Genomic DNA, 19,336 nt, shown 5'->3' with positions numbered 1-19,336 from the left:
TTGTTCCTCCTAAATTAGCATAAACTCACTGACCCATAAAGTTTCTATCTAAACTTTTGAGTTACTATTGTTGAATTGATCCCATATATTTCTTAAAAGAGCATAATGCTCAAGGCAGACTTTTTTTTTTTAGATAAGCTAAACTATTGTTTGGTTTTAAGATGACTTCAGGAGACATTTTTGGGTTAAGGTTTAAAGATTATCTCAGGGCAATCATCCTTTCATCCTCTCTGACTACAGAAAGTCCAGAGTCCATGATAATTTTAAATTCTGCTCTGCATTTTCCCCCTTTTGATCAAGATTCTACTACAGAATCTTTGATCAAAATGTTCAGTAATGGTAGCTGAGCACCATCAAGTTTTTCTGGTCTCATGGCAAAGAGGGCAGTTGTTCATGGAGGCAATTTGCCATACATCCCATATCCTCTTCCTATTCCTGGTTCCCCTTTTCCCTCTGTTGCTCCAGGTGAATAGAGACCAGTTGTGTCTTGGATGGTTGCTTGCAAGCTTTTAAGACCCCAGGTGCAATGCCACAAACTGGGAGGTACAACAGATGCACTAAACATGTTATTAGGCCAATTAACTATATTGTCCCATGAAACCATGACCCTATACCCTCAAACCAAGGAACCAATTCTCATGTGGTATCTGGTTATACACAAACAGCCTCATATGGGTTTTTTTTTTTTTTTTTGTCATTATTATAAATACAACTTTGCCAATTCAACATTTTACAAGTGTACAGTTTATTGACAATAATTTCAATAATTGGGTGTGCAACCCTACCCTTAATTAATGCTATTTTTTCATCACCATTAACTCCCTTTTCCCCCTCTCTCCCATCTCAGGTAACCACTAATAGATTTTATTCTCTATACATTTGCCTTTTCTTGTCTTTGTATAATTGAGGTCATGCAATACTTGCCCTTTTGTGATTGACTTATTTGGCTCAGCATAATGTCTTCAAGCTTAATCCAACATACATCAAGACTTCCTATCTCCTACTGGCTGAATAGTATTCTATTGTATGTATGTGCCACATTTTGTTTACCTATTCATTTGTTAATGGGCATTTAGGTTGTTTCCACCTTTTGGCAATTGCAAATAGTACTGCAATAAGCATTGTTGAACAAGTCTCTGAGTGTCTGCTTTCAAATCTTTTGGGAATGGAATTGCTGGATCATACGGTAGTTCTACTTTTAGTTTTTTGAGGAACCACCACACTGTTTTCCACAATGGCTGTACCATTTTGCATTCCCACCAGCAATAAGTAAGGGTTCCTATTTCCCCACATCCTTGCCAGCATTCGCTGTTTTCAGTTTTTTTGTTCTGTTTTGTTTTTTGTCTTAACTACCCTCGTGGGAGTGAAATGGTATCTCATTGTGGATTTTATTTGCATCTCTCTGATGGCTAATGATGCTGAGTATCTTTTTACATGTTGGTGGCTATTTGATTGTCCTCTTTGATGAAATATCTGTTCAAGTCCTTTGCCCATTTTAAGATTGAATTATTTTGTTTTTGTTGTTGTCAAATTGCTGAAGATTTATATATATATTGGTAATTAGACTCTTGTGGGATATACGATTTCCAAATATATTCTCCCAGTCAGTAGCTTCTCTTTTCACTTTTTTTGGTGAAGTCTTCTGACAAACAAAAGTTTTGAATTTTTCTGATGTCATTTATTTGTTTTTTTCTTTTGCTTTTTGTACTTTTGTTACTATATTCAATGATCCATTTTATAAAGCTGAGCCTGATGGCATTGCCCCAGCTTTTTCTTCTATGAATTTTATGGTTTTAGTTTGCACATTTAGGTCCTTAATCCATTTTGAATTTGTTTTTGTGCATGGTGTGAGACATTTATCTTTTTTCATTTTTCTGCATGTGGAAATCCAGTTTTCCCAGCACCATTTATTAAAGAGACTCTTCCAATCAAATTTTTTTTTCCCAATCAAATAGACTTAGCACCCTTGTCAAAAATCAGTTGACCATAGATATGTGGGTTTATTTCTGGACCCTCAATTCTATTCCATTGGTTTATGTGTTTGTTGTTATACCACTATCATGTGGTTTTGATTACTATAGCTATATACCTATTTAAAATCAGGGAGAGCAAGTCTTCTTACTTTGTTCTTCTCTTTCAACATTGTTCTTCTTCTGAACATTGCTTTAGCTATTTGGGGCCTCTTGCCATTCCATATGAAGTTGAGGATTAGTTTTTCTATTTCTGTTAAGAAAAAAAAAAAAGAAGGCTATTGGAAATTTGATCAGGATTGCGTTGATTCTATAGATCGCTATGAATGATATTGACATCTTAACAATACTAGGTCTTCCAATCCATGAACATGGAACATCTTTCCATTTATTTAAGTCTCCTTTAATCTCTTTCAGCAGTGTTTTATAGTTTTCATTGTATAAGTCCTTCATGTCCTCAGTTAGATTTATTCCTAGGTATTTCATTCTCTTAGATGCTATTGTAAATGGAATTGTTTCCCTAATTTCCCTTTCATATTTTTAATTGCTGATTTTTGTTTGTTGATGTTGTACTGTACAACATTGCTAAATTTCTCTATTAGCTCTAGAATTTTCTCTTGTTGACTATTTGGGATTTTCTATATACAGGATCATATCATCCATGAATAAAGATAGTTATGTTTCTTTTCTAATCTGGCCAATTTTATTTATTTATTTATTGTCTTATTGCTTTGGCTTGAACTTGTAGTACAACATTGAATAAAAGTGATGAGAGCAGACACCCTTGTCATGTTCTTGACTTCGAGGTGAAAGTTTTCAGTCTTTTTCCATTAAGTATAAAGTTTGCTGTTCAATTTTCATATGTGTCCTGACTCATATTGAGGAATTGCCCTTCTATTCCAAGCTTCTTTAGTGTTTTTATCAAAAAAGGGTGTTGGATTTTATCAAATGCCTTTTCTGCATCCATAGAGATGATCATACGGTTCTTTTCCTTTGTTCTATTGATGTGGTATATTATGTTGATTGATTTTCTAATGTTGAACCATTGCTGTATTCCTGGAACAAATTCCACTTGGTAATGGCATATGATTCTTTTAATATGCTATTGGATTTGGTTCGATAGTATTTTTTTGAGGATAGTTACATCTATATTCATAAGAGATATTGACCTGCAGTTTCCTTTTCTGATGGTGTCATTGTCTGATTTGGATATCAGGGTTATGTTTGCTTCATAGAATGAATTAGGGAGTATTCCTTCCTTCTCTATCCTTTGGCGAGTTTAAACAGTATTAGTGTCGATTCTTTCCTAAATGTTTGATAGAATTCTCCAGTAATTGCTTCTGTTTTTGTTTTAACACAGCCTTGTTGGTTATTTTCAATAGGAGTGTTTTTCAGGATATCAAATTTGCCATGATTCTAGGGAAGATATTAAACAAAAATATTAAGTGACTCAGGAGCCATCGAAAGATGGAAGGAATACACAGAGTCACTATACCAAAAAGAATTTATCGACGTTCAACTATTTCAGAAGGTACCGTATGAGCAGGAACCGATGGTACATAAGGAAGAAGTCCAAACCACACTGAAGACACTGGCAAAAACAAGGGTCCAGGAATTGACAGAATACCAGTTGAGATGTTTCAACAAACAGATGTGGCGTGGAAGTACTTACTCATCTATGCCAAAAAATTTGGAAGATAGCTTACCTGGCCAACCAACTGGAAGAGATCTATACTTCTCCCTGTTCCCAAGAAAGGTGATCCCACTGAATGTGGAAATTATCAAACAATATCATTAATATCACACAGAAGTAAAATTTTGCTGAAGATCGTTCAAAAGCGGCTGTAGCAGGACTTCAAAAGGGAACTGCCAGGAATTCAAGCCGAATTCAGAAAAGGATGCAGAAAAAAAAACAAGGATATTATTGCTAATGTCAGATGGGTTCTGGCTGAAATCAGAGAATACCAGAGAAATGTTTACCTGTGTTTTACAGACTATGCAAGGGTGTTCTACTGTGTGGATCATAACAAATTAAGGATAACATTGTGAAGAATGGAAATCCCAGAACACTTAATGGTGCTCATGAGGAACCTATACATAGATCAAGAGGCAGTTGTTTCAACAGAACAAGAGGATACTACATGGTTTAAAATCAGAAAGAGTCTGTATCAGGGTTGTATCTTTTCACCATACTTAATCTGTATGCTGAGCAAATAATCCAAGAAGCTGGACTATATGAAGAAGAACGGGGCATCAGGATTGGAGGAAGACTCATTAACAGCTAGCATTATGCAGATGACACAACCTTGCTTGCTGAATGTGAAGAGGACTTGAAGTTCTTACTGATGCAGAACACAGGCCACAGTCTTCAGTATAGATTGCACTTCAACATAAAGAAAACAAAAATCCTCACAACTGGACCAATAAGCAACATCACGATGAATGGAGAAAAGATTGAAGTTGACAAGAATTTCATTTTACTTGGATCCACAGTCAACACCAATGGAAGCAATAGTCAAGAAATCAGACAATGCATTCCATTGTACAAATCTGCTGCAAAAGGCCTCTTTAAAGTGTTGAAAAGCAAAGGTGTCACCTTGAAGACTAAGGTATGCTTAACCCAAGCCACAGTGTTTTCAGTCGCCTCCTATGCATGTGAAAGCTGGATGATGAATAAAGAAGTTGGAAGAAGAGTTGATGCCTTTGAATTGTGGTGTTGGAGAAGAATATTGAATATACCATGGACTGCCAAAAGAATGAACAAATCTGTCTTGGAAGAAGTACAATCAGAATGCTCCTTAGAAGCAAGGATGGGGAGGCTACATCTCACATCTCACATTCTTTGGACGTGTTGTCAGGAAGGATCAGTCACTGGAGAAGGACATTATGCTTCATAAAGTAGAGGGTCCTCAAAAAAGAGGAAGACCTTCAATGAGATGAATTGACACAGTAGCTGCAACAATGGGTTTAAACATAACAATGATTGTGAGGTTGGTACAGGACCAGGCAGTGTTTCTTTCTGTTGTACATAGGGTTGCTGTGAGTTGGAATCGGCTTGATGGCACCTAACAACAATAATTGGGGAAGAAAATCACTTAAGAATAATTTAAGATAATTAAAAAATAATTGCCAGTATATATTCCAGGAAATAATTCTCCAATAACACTCCTGCTGTAATTATGCTTATAAAGCACTAATACTCCAAATTCCCAGGTATATCTTGATTCTGAATGTTTTTTATTACTTCTTCTGAAAGTAGCTGTATATATTCTAATTAACTAACGGCGTTTCAATTAGGTTAAAAAAGTAGTTGCTGTTGAGATGATTTCGACTCATGGCAATCCCATGCGTATAGCAGTGGACAGGATTTTCAGTTGCTGATTTTTTGCAAATAGATTGCCAACACTTTCTTCTGAGATGCCCCTGAGTCGACTTCCACCTATAAATTTTTGGTTAGCAGTTGAGTGCATTAACTGTTTTTTACCAACCAAGAAATCCTTTAACAGAATACGTGCCCTTTCAATCTATGAGATCTTTACTCTGTACCTCACCCTGACTCTTTTTCCAGTGCACAATACTCTCTGTTTATTTGATATGAAAATTACCTGATTTGGGCATTGCTAAGTGGTCTTTAAAAATTCAATTAGCTTTCCTTAATGTTTTTAATATAGTTACAGCATCAAAGAGCCACATTACAGCAAATCAGTTTTAATGAAAGTTTTCTTTACAGCTGTTATTTTTAGGAATGGGAAAAAAGTCTATTTCAACTCAATTTGGTTTTTTATATATTGCAGAAAATATGTTATTCTTAAATTTAAAAAATAAAGAATACATGTTATAGGTATACTCTAAATGAAGACGAGCAAGTGAAATGGATTTAGTACTATTTAGAAATGTTTTGTTGCCATTTAATAATGCAAACATAGTATTTCTATTCCATTTAGCATTAAAAATACTGTAACATTTATGAATGACAATGACACTAATGACATATGCTGTCTGTCAAGATTTTATAGAAAATACTGTAACATTTATGAATGACAATGACACTAATGACATATGCTGTCTGTCAAGATTTTATAGGAATTTGATCCTAAATATATGCATTATGGTTGAAATATGGGGGGGGAGATCAAATTATATCTATAGAACATAGGACTGCATTCTCCCCTACCAAATAAAACGGTGCATATAACCATCTGTGAACTCTTCAATTTTTAAGGACAGGCAGAGTAGGGGATCTCATTTGCCATACGGTTGGAAAGGAGAGTCACATTGGGGGATTTTAAGAAGATATTAGAATGATTGGAAATATGAATTTGTGGACCTCAATTTCCATTAACAAAACTATGTTATGAGCATCAGTATGTTGTAAGGTGCCATTGAGTTGGTTCTGACTCCTAGCAACCCTTTGTAAAACAGAATGAAATACTGCCCTGTCCTGTGCCATCCTCACAATCGTTGTTATGAATGAGCCCGTTGTTGCACCCACTGTACCAATCCATCTTGTTGAGGGTCTACCTCTTTTTTGCTGACCGTCTTTTACCAGCGTGATGTTCTTCTCCGGGGACTGGTCCCTCCTGATAACATGTCCGACGTACATGAGACAAAGTCTCGCCATTCTCATTTCTGAGTAGCGTTCCTGCTGTTCTTTTTCCAAGACAGATTTGTTTGTTCTTCTGGTAGTCCATGGTTTATTCAATATTCTTCACCAACACCATAATCCAAAGGTGTGAATTCTCCTTTGGTTTTCCTTATTAATTGTCCAGCTTTTGCATGTATATGAGGCAACTGAAAATACCATGACTTGGGTCAGGCACACTTTTGTTCTCAAAGTGACATCTTTGCTTTTTATCACTTTAAAAAGATCTTTTGCAGGAGATTTGCCCAATGCAATACTTCGTTTGATTTCTTGACTGCGAGTAAATGAAATTCTTGTCAACTTCAATCTTTTCTCCATTTATCATACTGTTGTGGGGATTTTTGTTTTCTTTATGTTGAGGTGTAATCCATAATGAAGGCTGTACTATTTCATCTTCCTCAGTAAGTGCTTCAAGTCCTCTTCACTTTCAGCAAGCAAGGTTATGACATCTGCACATCACAGGTTGTTAACGAGTCTTTCTCCAATCCTGATGTGGCATTCTCCTTCATATAGTTCAGCTTCTTGGATTATTTGCTCAGCATACAGATTGAATAATTATGGTGAAAAGATACAACCCTGACACACACCTTTCCTGATTTTAAACCATGCAGTATCCTCCTGTTCTATTTGAACAACTGTCTCTTGTTCTGTGTACAGGTTCTGCAGGAGCACAATTAAGTGCTCATTCTTCACAATATTATCCATAATTTGTTATGATCCACAAAGCTGAATGCCTTTGCATAGTCCATAAAACATCTGTCTGGTTTTTGCTGCTTTCAATCAAGATCTGACAGCAGCAACTTACTCTTGAATATAGAGTACCTAAACAAAATGAAGAAATGGTGAAGTAAAACAGCTGAACAGATTTCAAAGTGAGACTCAAGAAGACAAAGTAAAGTATTACAATGAAATGTACAAAGGCCTGGAGTTAGAAAATCAAAAGGAAATTACACACTTGACATTTCTTATGCTAAAATAACTGAAGAAAAAATGCAAGCCTCGAGTTGCTATATTAAAGGATTCTACTGGAAAAATATTGACAGAAGCAGGAAGCCTCAAAAAAAAAAAAAAAAAAAAGATGGCAGGAATACACAAAGATGCTCTCTCAAAAAGAATTGGTCAATGTTCAACCGTTTCAGGAGGTAGCATATGACCAGGAACTGATAGTATTGAAGGAAGAAGTCCAAGCGGCACTGAAGGCATTGGGGGAAAAACAAGGCTCCAGGAACTGATGGATACTAATTGAGATATTTCAACCAATGGATGCAATGCTAGAGGTGCTCACTCTTCTATGTCAAGAAATTTGGAAGACAGCTGCCTGGCCAACTGACTGAAAGAGATCCAAATGTGTGCCCATTGCAAACAAAGATGCAGAAATTATTGAACAATATCATTAATATTACACACAAGTAAAATTATCCTGAAGATCATTCAGAATCGGTTGCAGCAGTACATTGACAAGGAACTGCCAGAAATTCAAGCTGGACTCAGACAAGGATGATTATCAACATAGAAAAGACCAATTCCCTAGTGGTCCCATGCCCTTGAGTTCCAGAAATATATATGTTGATTTTTCCAGAATTCTGAGCTAGAGTAACCTTGTTCTTTTGGGATTGTGGATGTTTAGCAAAGAACAAGAGAGTTCTTTGCTCTGTCTCCTCCAAGGTTATTTCATCAAACCAAACAGAGAGGAGGAGAATAGGGAGAGGGGGCTGGAATCCACTTCAGTACTTGGACTTGGGGTCAAAGTCCACTGGATCTGGAGCAGACGGCTGTTATACATGAATTGTTGGTCTTTGACCAATTTAAATGTTTGCCTTGTGGGGAGATTAAGGATACAATGAGGAATGGGTAGAATAAAATTTGGTAACAGTGACTAAATACATGAGTGCTTTATCATCTCAGCTACATCTCACAATTGTGCTTGAGACAGTGAGTCCCGAAGGCATTATGGGCTTGCTAGGTGAAGAGCTAGGAATGACTGCAATCTTGACGGCAATAAGTTAGCAGCTAATGCAAAACTTTGTGGAATTTTCTAATTTTCTTTAAAAAGGAGAGACAGTAAGAAATAATAACTTAAAAAAAGACAGTTATAATGGAGAGAAATGTATATGAATTTTGTATTCTTACACAAATGCATATGCATTTTTTTGCACTTTTAATAAACATCCGTAGAATGATTTTAGCAAAATCCAATTTAGGGTATTTGACTTCTTTTGTTTTAACTATACATTGGATACATCTATGACCTCCTTTTCCACCTTCCTTCCTTACCAATTATCCTACTTTAAATAGAGTTGATTTCAGTCAATTACATGCCTTAGAAGATATTTTGCAGGAGTTCACATGTCTGCATGCATGGTCTATGTCTAACTCATCTCACATGAACAGTTCTTTCCATTGTTTATTAAGTTTTTTTTTTTTTTTTCCCTTTTAAATAAACTTTATTTTGTAGGGCAGTTTTATATTTAAAGAAAACACAAACTGCAGACAGTTCTCATATACCCTACACCCAGGGCCTCCTATCATTAATATTTTACATTCGACTAGACGGCACTGGGTTTTTGTATAGGGCCTGTGTTATAATTAATGAACTAATATTTATGCATTGCTATTTTTTTTATTAACTAAGTTCCATACTTTATTCAGCTTTTTTTAATTATTACTTTATGTATTTCCCTTATGTGTATATTTCTTTGAAATTGTTCCACAGTTGAAATTAGCATCTCTCATTAGGGAAAAGGATGGATATATATGACATCTAATTAATTATGGGAGAGCCACCATTTCATTTCACTCTTCTCATTCAACCTGAATCTTTCTTTTGTTATTATTATTTTGCTTTAGATGAAGGTTTACTGAGCAAATTAGTTTTTCATTACACAATTAGTCTACATATTGTTTTGTGATGTTGGTTGCCAATTCCATGACGTGTCAACACTTTATCCTTCTTGGCTTTGGTTTCCCTATTTCCATTCCAGCTTTCCTGCCCCATCCTGCCTTCTGAACCTTTGCCTTCCTCAATCATTTTCATTTATTTGATAAAACACTTGATCAAATTTCCACCTCTTTCATGCTTGAGTCTGGTAATCATGCTACTAAAGCACATTTGAGTAGTTTCAACTGAGAAGGTAAGGTTCTAAAGCCTAAAATATTTGTTACCTCGTTCCTACGTTAGAAGTTTGCTGACCCTTACATTAGACCAAAAGTAGCTTTGTTCATATTAATATGCCAATGGCACTGAAGAAAAGAGAAAGAGAATGACAGAGAGTGCTGGGTATGCAGGTGTGTTGTACTTAATTGTTCTCACTGTCTCCATATCTACTAATGGACATAATAGCTACTAGTACACACAAAGTATGTGCCTTAGCAGGAGAGGATTGCCCTCTTAGAGACCTGAAACTATCTTAGTGGAATAAAGGAGGAAGGGCTGTTCACTGATGCCAGTAAGTCTAGATCAGGAGATGGTCACCTACTCTGAACAAGGGACAATCAGTAATGCCTATTGCCCACAGGGGGCCTCCGCTTTTACTACCCCTTTCCCTTTTTTTTTTTTTTTTTTTGCCCCTTTCCCGTTGTATTACTCTCTTCCCCTATTCTCTTTTGGCGCATAATCATTGAAGCCTGTTAGTATATTCTCCACAGGACAGAGGGACTTCATGGTTCCTCGCCTATGATGTGAAGTGGAGCACACTTGGATGTGATTGTAACAGTCTCATCAAGGAGCCTAACTTCAGGGAAACTTGGCTGCTGATGATGTTTGCTGTTCTACTCATTTCTGACCTGTTTATTCTATGAGTAATAAATGCCTATTGATCATACCATTAGAATAGTGTCTCGTCTATGTTCTGCTTCAAACGGTCCTACCCACTAAAAATTTGTGAACTCAGTACATTGCAGAGACAGAGACAGAGATTGACTGTGGATTGAAACACATTGCCACAGTATTTTGCAGCTCCTCCCATTCATCAAGAGATGGAATCTAATTTCCCACCCCTTGAATCTGGACAGAATTTGTGACCTGTTCTGACTAATATAACTTGCAAGTGATATTGTGTGAGTTCTAATCACTATACCTCAAAATATGCCCCAGTTTCCTCCTTTGTTCTATTAGAATGCTCCTTTCACAATGCCTAGACTAGAATCCTGAATGATGACCATATATACAGATAGAGAGAAAGAGCAAAGATGACAGCTGCCATTATGCAGTATCCAGTTGAGATCATAAGAAGAACCACCCACCTAAGCACCCACCAAACCCACAGCCATTAAACAAATAATAAATCATTGTTGTTTTAAGCCACTAAGTTTTGGGTTGGTTTGCAATAGACAACTGAGATAGAGAATAAACCAAGATTGTATGGATGCAATTTTTTTTTAGAAGTTGTCCTAGTGTGAAACGCATTAACCATTTCGTGGTTCTGAAATGAACACAGGTATCTTCCCAGGTCTGTGCAAGAGTTTGCATTCCTCAGGGAGGTGAAAGTTTCCATTTTCTTCTCTTATCAATTATAAGTCTGACACGTCATTCTTTCGAGAAGCTCAGCAAATTATTTAAAATGATACTGCATAACGCTAATGTTTGTGCTTTATAAAGTAGGAACTCTAGTGGTTTATAAAAATTGCTGTTGAGTTCATTTCAACTCATAGCAATCCTACGGGACTGAGTAGAACTGCCCCATAGGGTTTCCAAGGAGTGGATTTGAACTGCCAAGCTTTGTGTTAGCAGCCAAACTCTTAACTACTGCAACCACCAGAGCTCCTGATGGTTTATGAAAATTTGTTTAAGTGTAGCATGATCTGTGTAAAATAATAAAACTCACTATCTAATGTTTATGCTAAGTGATTTGTATTGTAACCCAACACTTTTCTTTTAACATAGTCTTTGTAATCAAAAGTGCAACTAGGGGGGAAGGAGGACTCAATGTTTTGGGGACACTGAGCTTCTGTTAAGGGTGATGGTATAATTTGGGAACAGATAAGGGAGATAGTTGTACAACATAAGGAACATAACGATAATGAACTGTACCTGTGAAGACTGTTGAAATACAACATGTTTTGTTACATATATATTTATCACGATGGGAAAAACAAAGTGCAATGTGGGCACCACAGCACTATATGTATTTCTGTATACAGAAACTTAAAAACTCCCACCAATATGCTGTCAGAATAAAGAACAGATAACATATGCTTTACTCAATGTGGAGGATTTCTACATTTCAAAGGAATGAGGAATTTCATTGGAACTGAATTGGAATTCATTTCAATGAGGAATGCTGCATTTCAACAAATATTTCATTAAAAAGAGCTGAATCTCATAATTTTTCAATAAAGAACATGACCTACATACCACCTCCCAAGACACAGATTTAACTAAAAATATTTACAGAAACTACCACTATTTAGTTGTTATTATTCTTTCTGCCTTCGTGTGGAAGATTTTTGTAGAAGCTATTTTTACTGATGAATTGTCTTTTGTATGTTTGTGTTTTCTTTTCTTTTTTTTTAAGCAGATGGTAGTTGGACTATTTTTATTGAATATACCATACGGGACACTAACTACAAACATAAAATATATGTTCTTAAATTAAACATAGAAGGCTTTCCCACTTGTGTTGAAGATAGGATATATCACAGCAATGGCCCTGCTTGAGACAACTAGAGAGTTATTATGACCTAATAAAGACAAAAGATACAGCAGATGTGAAACCTTCTAATTCAGAAATAAGTCAATGCTGTTGATTTTAGGTGTATGAAAACATTTTAAGTATCCACAGAGGGAAGGAGGGGAGTGAAATGAATCTCTTCTGTGCCAGCCCTGATAGCACTTTTAAAGTCAACACTTGCTAAGCCAAACGAATCATTAATGTTGATACTGAGAACAAAAGAAGAGCTACAATTTGCAAGTGCCGATCTCTGGAACATACTGGGTAACACTCCCTTAGCAGCTTTCATGTCTGGTTTTGTATTTTTCTCATTTTATGTGCACATACCATATTTTTCCACTTCATTGCAAACTTGTTTTTTAGGTAATATTAAAGATAAAATGAAGAGATAGGCCGATCTCTTATTAGAGTAAAGCTATCCTAGATAATCCTACCCTAAATCTTAACAGTACTCAACTACAAGAAATTGACTGGAACGGATTACTAATAAAACGTTATCTAATTACAGTGAATTTAGAAAGAACAGAGCACTAACATTAAACTATGGAGCTCTCTTGTATACATATCTACTCTACGGCCCCCCAACTGGTATTTTTTAATTATTTAATTTAATAGTAGGTAACCAATATATGATTAAAAAAAAAAACTCACCACCGAGTTGATTCATAACGACCCTATAGGAGAGAGTAGAACTGTCCCATAGGGTTTCTAAGGAGGGCTGGTGGATTCAAACTGCTGACCTTTTGGTTAGCAGCCATAGCTTGCTGTAGCTCTTAACCACTGTGCCACCAGGACTCCCCAGTATATGATACAGTCAGGTTAAGGAATTGCATTTTAGTGGTTACTTTTTTTTTGTTGTTGTCATGGGAAAGGGTAAATCTGTAGGATTTGTACCTGAAAAACAGTACCTACTATAGATATCTCTGTCATTCTGTGTTTCCAGGTTACACTGGAAGTAGCATACCCACTATGAATCAAATAGCATCACTACAATGATTCATCTATTCTCTGAATCTTGCATATTACAGGTTATAAGACTTTTGGTCTGGATTGTTAAAAAAATTCTTCCTTACATTTTGTATTAATGATTACTTATTTTTAACTCATTCTTTTCTCAGCACTATTTCATTTACCTCACATTCTTTTTCTTGAGTCCATTTCATTTTGCTGGAGTACATCCTGGAGTTATTATTTCTGAATGAATTGTGAAGACATAGTTCTCATCAGCTCTGAGAATTTTTCTTTGATACTGTCATGAACTCAGTGCCACTTTTTTTCCATTCTCAGCCAATGTGGTCAGGGCACAACTCATATAAACAACATAGACTTGTCTACATAAACATACTAGTTTTGCTGATGTTTGGATAAGATTGAACTTATCTCCACATTAAGAAGTGGGTTCTGATAGACCTAAGCCAAACAGAGTATTTCATCCACTGTCACAATGACTGGTTCATAGATGAACTTGCAAAACAATCAAAGCCAATAAGATATAAGTTTTCCTGAGATTTCTGAAGGAAATAAACTCTCTTTTTTCTCATGGAAGTATATGACTTGAAAGCTGCCAAAGGTCTCCAAAAAGAGCCAGAAAAGGAGAATACATCGAGGATATAGAGTGAGAAAAATATAAATGCATTGGTTTGGGCCTGAATCAATGGTACTGGAATGTGCTATGTTGGTTTAGTTAAGCCAGGTATTACATTTCCCAGAATTCTCTTCCTTTATAATTTTGAGTTAGAGTTAGGCAAAAAAGAAACTTCTACCACATTTGGGAGGCAAAGTTGAAACAGCTCTATTACTCCCAGAAAGTCATTGTGATCAGATATGATGCTAGACAGCCTCAGAGGTGTTTGTGTCCATCCCAGCTTGTTCTTCCTCTCCTTCATTCTGTGTACAGCTAGTCTTCCTGACTTTTAGTCCTGCTGACCAGTAGGATCCCTGAACATACCACTGGATGTTTGGATGCAGACCCGCAGAGTGGTGGCTATCTAAAGGCAACAGTTTCTCATAGACCCTTTCATTGCTCATTCTCAAGGACCCAATTGGTGCTAGCCATTCTTGGTTTATTAGTTTTCCTGAAAGCTCTGATTTATCCACCTATACCAGTGCTTCAGGAGAAATGGTCAGTGACTGTTTACTCCTTCTAATTCCCCTTCAGACCACCATTTCCCCATCTTGTCCCACATTTATGTAAGGTTTAAATTTACAATAATCCCTTTATTCCTATAATACTTATAGTGGCTCTGCTTTTTTTTTTTTTTTTTTTTTTCTGCTTACCTGACTGATTCAAGTGTTGGTACAATTGGGATTGGTTGGTTTTTTCTGGAGAACTTGAAGGGTGAAAAAAAAAAAAATGAGTTCAGTGTTTTAAATGTCATGTCAAGGTCTGTGTAGGGATTCAGAAAACTCAAGACTTCTAAAAAGTAATACCATCCGTAAACATAAGTAACTGCATCTTGGGGTCCCTCAAATTTGGAGTGGCTTACTTGAAACTTTCTAGGTTTCTCAAATATGGAAGTCCCCTACATAGGTCCTAAGTGCCAGATGTGCCTTCTTTCTAAATTCCATTCCAGTGTCTGGAACTGACTGGGACTGGCAGGGCTGTCTAGGTGGAGCACCCCCAAACTGGACTGGGACCTTCATGGGCCTTGGTCCTCATTTCTACAATTTGGGATGATCTCCAACACTCTACCCCATGTGTGGAATTAACCAGATGGCCATGCGGTTGTCCTGGAACTCTGGGACCAGGCTTCTGTTCCCAAGTTGTCCTGATGAGTTGATTGCTTCCATTGCCTGGAATAGTAGTTCTTTCATGATTTTGTGTGAAATTGGCATTGACATTCCTATTTTGTGTGACTCTCTTTTACATTGAACACAGGACAAGTTTAGGGTTCTGGGCTACCGATAGTTCTTTACTAACTGTTGGGTTTGAGTCTCTTGTCTGAGCTGTGCATTGGTTCTCATAAATGTATGTTTGGCCATAGTTCTGCCTCAGGTCTGTACCATCTAAGGGTGGCATGGGTGGTAGCAGGTGTCTTTTACCCTTTGCACTTCCACCACTAGCATTCAACATGGTCATCCTACCCCTTCCACTGATTCCATCCACACCATGTGTAAAGCAGTTTCCTAGGAGTGGTCATGCCTATCACCCCCAAAGATTATCAAGATGATTTTTCCTCAATATCAATGGGCCCTTATGATCAATATCCTCTCTTGCCTCCAGTCAATGTGGTTATGCTTTGCTTTCTCAGGTCAGCCTTAAGACCTAACAAATAAAAGACAAAAACTTCTTGTGTGAATAGAAACTTTCTCTTCACTCCACCAAAGGTCCCTTGACGATCTTCCTTGCTAGCAGCAGTATGGGGAAAGCAAGAAATTATATTGTAGAAATGTAATGATTATGGCCCAAAAAGTACAAAAGAAGGCAGACTGGAAGATGAGCTGTTCTCTGTTTTCACTATAAAACTACAAATGGAAAATTCAACAAGACAAGATAATAAATTATCATTCGCATTTTCCTACATACTCTGGGTAAGACTCGCTTTTGTGGTCATAACAGACAAAGCCCAGTTACTGCTTTTGAGCCAGCCAATGGAATCCAGTATACTGCATTTTTATGCAAATAACATGCATCTTCTATGTTTGTTTGCTAACTCCTCCCTCCCCCACAAGGTATTTCTTAAGTGCATTATGCTAATTTTTTTCTTTAACAGAAACATATAAAAAACAATTAGCATTAGCAGTGCTTATGAAAATACCTTGTGCGGGGAGGGGGTGGTTGGCAAACAAATGTAGAAAGTGCATGTGATTTGAATAAAAATACCATAAATACGGTACATGGGCAGTGCTATGGACTATATAGCATCATGAGTATTGATCCAACCAGCATTAAATAAATGGTATTAGGAATAAATACGAGATAGTAGGATAGGAAAATTCAGAAGCAAAAAGTTCTATATTGTTTCAATGAGAACAGTTTGGAAGCATTATGACATTTAGCATTTTTTTTTTAATCTTGATGATAATAATTGTAATTTCCAATTCCAATTCCATGACGTGTCAACACTTTATCCTTCTTGGCTTTGGTTTCCCTATTTCCATTCCAGCTTTCCTGCCCCATCCTGCCTTCTGAACCTTTGCCTTCCTCAATCATTTTCATTTATTTGATAAAACACTTGATCAAATTTCCACGCTGAATACTCCTATAGCAGCCTATTTTTTTTATGATGAGAATATTAATTATATCCGTTTTGTTATTCATGTTTGTTTGCCTTATGGAATCTATCCTCTTGTATACTAATTCTCTTTACTGAATTTCTTGGTTTCAGGACTCCCCTTCATATTTATCATACCCATGACAAGAGTATAAATGGATGTCCATAACATATATACCATAGCATATACCATACATACCATATATCTAAATATTTAAAGTTATACATCAATCTAACAAACCCTTAAATAAAATGTTTCATATGCCTTCCTAACCAAGCACTGCTTCAGAATGACATAATAGAAAAAAATGTTTAACAATAGGTTTTTATGACTAAAGGTTAGTAAAACATCAAAGATTACTTCATATTTAGTTAGTATTATGCGTATCCTTGTCTGGGGTTCTGTTTTTGAGTCAGCAATGTATAGACTGGTAATAAACATAGATATTATATGTCATAAATTTATTATACATTTTCCCAAACAGCATATTTGTCTTGTCTTCAACAAAACCACTAATTTTTTTTCCACACAATTTGCATTCTACTCATAGTAATGATCTAAAGCAGACAACAGCAAACTATGGTTATTAGGCCAAATCTGGCCCATAGCCTGTGTTTGTACTTCCTGTGAGCTAAGAATGATTTTTGACATTTTAAAAGTATTATAAGAAACATAAAAAGAACATTCAACAGAGACCAGATGTGATTCACAAAACCAAAAATATTTAATGTGTTCTCTTATAGAAAGTTTGCTGATCCCTGACTTAAATGATTAAAAGTTAAAACAAAGTTGTGTTTTAAGTATAAAATATTAAATATGTACTCATCAAACTGTAAATTAAAATAAACATAATAATTAACTTTAAATTTTTTTCTATATATTTCCAAAAAGTCATTTTCAATCTGAAAAATGTAAAATTATATCTTAAAGCTGTAAGGCCAAAAAGCAAACTATTATTATTTAAGATCAAGAACTTAAATAAAAATTATTTAATACAAAAGATATTTTTATTTTATTTATTAAAAAATTAATTAAATATTTATCAGTTTTATAAAAATAAAACAAGAAGTTTGGCCCTAAATGCCTAGCAAGTTGCCAATGTAAAGAAGTAGTATTGGACCTCACACACATTGAAGCTAGAATAAATGTATACAGATTTAAGAGGAACATGAATTGTTTTGTATCAAAAAAATTCCTCAGCTACAAATATTGCACACATCCCAATAATCTGTGATTACTTCCGGAGCCACACATTGAAACACAAAGAGAAAAAAAAAGACGGCTTGGCAATACAGTTCATTATGCAAGATTCTATTACATTCACCAAATCTGAGAGAAAGGAATTACATCATAAATTATTATTTTCTTTTCTATTATCTAATTGGTTCTTGTCATGGATTGAATTGTGTCTCCCAAAAATATATGTCAACTTGGCTAGGCCATGATTCCCAGTATTGTGTGACTGTCCACCATTTTGCCATCTGATGTGATTTTCCTGTGTGTTGTAAAGCCTACCTCTATGATGTTAATGAGAGAGGGTTAGAGGCAGTTATGTTAATAAGGCAGGACTCAATCTACAAGATTAGGTTGTGTCTTGAGTCAATCTCATTTGAGACATAAAAGAGAGAAGCAACTTGGGGACCCTATACCACCAAGAAACAAGGGCCAAGAGAATAGTGTGCCCTTTGGAGCCAGGGTGCTATGATGAGAAGCTCTTCAATTGGGGAAGATTGATTATAAGGACTTTCCTCCAGAGCCTACAGAGAAAGAAAGCCTTCCCCTGGAGCTGACATCCTGAATTTGGACTTCCAGCTTACTAGACTGTGAGAGAATAAACTTCTGTTTGTTGAAACCACCCACTTGTGCTTTTTCTGTTATAGCAGCACTAGAAAACTAAAACAGAATTTGGTATTGGGAGTGGGGTGCTGCTCTAATAGATACCAAAAATGTGGAAGTAGTTTTGAAACTGTGAATGGATAGAGGACTCAGAAGGAAATGAGGAGAGCTGTGACACTAGAGTTGGCACAGACAGTGAGAAACAGCAGCAGAGAAATGGCAGCAGCAGAACCACGACAGCAGTGCAAGACAGAGCAAGAACTGACCTAGGGAGTGAGAGAGCTAAGTGCCTTTTAGCAAGAGGCTTCCTGGCAGAGTGGGGTGCCTCTGGGTACTTATCAGTGGAGCTAGGCTTGCCGACCCATGAAGCAAGACAGCTGAGTGCTTTCTGGCCGAAGTTTACTAGTGTAGTAGGGTGCCTTCTGGTACTTAGCAGTGGAGCTAAAGAGCTTTGGAACCTTTGCCCCAGAATAGCAGATGCGGGCGACAAGGCCCCTGAGGGGCAGAGAGTCCAAGGAATTAGGAAGCAGAAGCTAAAGAGAAAAGGAACACAGGAATCAGAGTTGCCTCAGTCTCAATGGGTGGGGTCATCACTCAGATGGACTAGGAGAATGGTGCACCTAAAGCTGAGGGAGCAGAGCTGCTGTCCCAATGGGCCTGGAAGGTAGAGCTGAACCCTTGGGCCAAGGAGCCTCCTCTGAGAAGCTGGAGAGTATGCCCAACACCTAGTCTGGAGGGCAGGGCCATTGTCTAAATGGTCTCAGAGAATAGAGGATAATTTTCAAGCCTTGAAGTCTAATGTAATACACTCTGCTGACTTACTTGGTGCCTGTTATCCCTTCTTTGCCTCCAATTTCTCCCATTTGTAATAGAAATGTCTAGTTTGTGCCTGCCTGTTCCACCACTGTACTTTTGAAGTAGATAATTTATAATCTAGATTTCACAGATGAAGAGGAATTTTTGGATTTTGGACTTGGAGTTGATTTAAGACTTTTGCTATGATA

Source organism: Loxodonta africana, chromosome 23 (assembly GCF_030014295.1).
Source record: "Loxodonta africana isolate mLoxAfr1 chromosome 23, mLoxAfr1.hap2, whole genome shotgun sequence".
Taxonomy (NCBI): Eukaryota; Metazoa; Chordata; class Mammalia; order Proboscidea; family Elephantidae; genus Loxodonta; species Loxodonta africana.
The sequence above is the reverse complement of the archived record's forward strand: the minus strand, read 5'-3'. Positions refer to the sequence as shown.